General features: G+C 44.8%; 1 protein-coding gene across 1 annotated transcript in view; it reads left to right on the top strand.

Moving 5' to 3' along the window:
- LOC106872642 (dihydroxyacetone phosphate acyltransferase) overlaps positions 1-232 on the top strand; it is a gene marked incomplete at its 5' end in the record, with an annotated part of 215,486 nt that overhangs the window by 21,208 nt on the left and 194,046 nt on the right. The window lies entirely within an intron of this gene.

The following is a 232-nucleotide window of genomic DNA, read 5'->3' on the forward strand; positions in this document are numbered from 1 at the left end:
ATCTTTACCTCTTTGGACACTAAAAATCCTGCATGTGAAGACCTGTTGAGGCAAGTGAATTTGGAATTTGGAATTTGAAACTTGAAATCGAAATCGAACCGAATCCGTCGACTGGCACCCATGCCAACCTCTCCTTCATTGGACACTAAACTCTGCTTGCGAAGACCTGTTGGGGCTAGTGAAATCGTAATTGAACCATATTGGATGACTGGTCACTGCACCAGTGGAGCAC

This window comes from Octopus bimaculoides, chromosome 11 (assembly GCF_001194135.2).
Source record: "Octopus bimaculoides isolate UCB-OBI-ISO-001 chromosome 11, ASM119413v2, whole genome shotgun sequence".
Taxonomy (NCBI): Eukaryota; Metazoa; Mollusca; class Cephalopoda; order Octopoda; family Octopodidae; genus Octopus; species Octopus bimaculoides.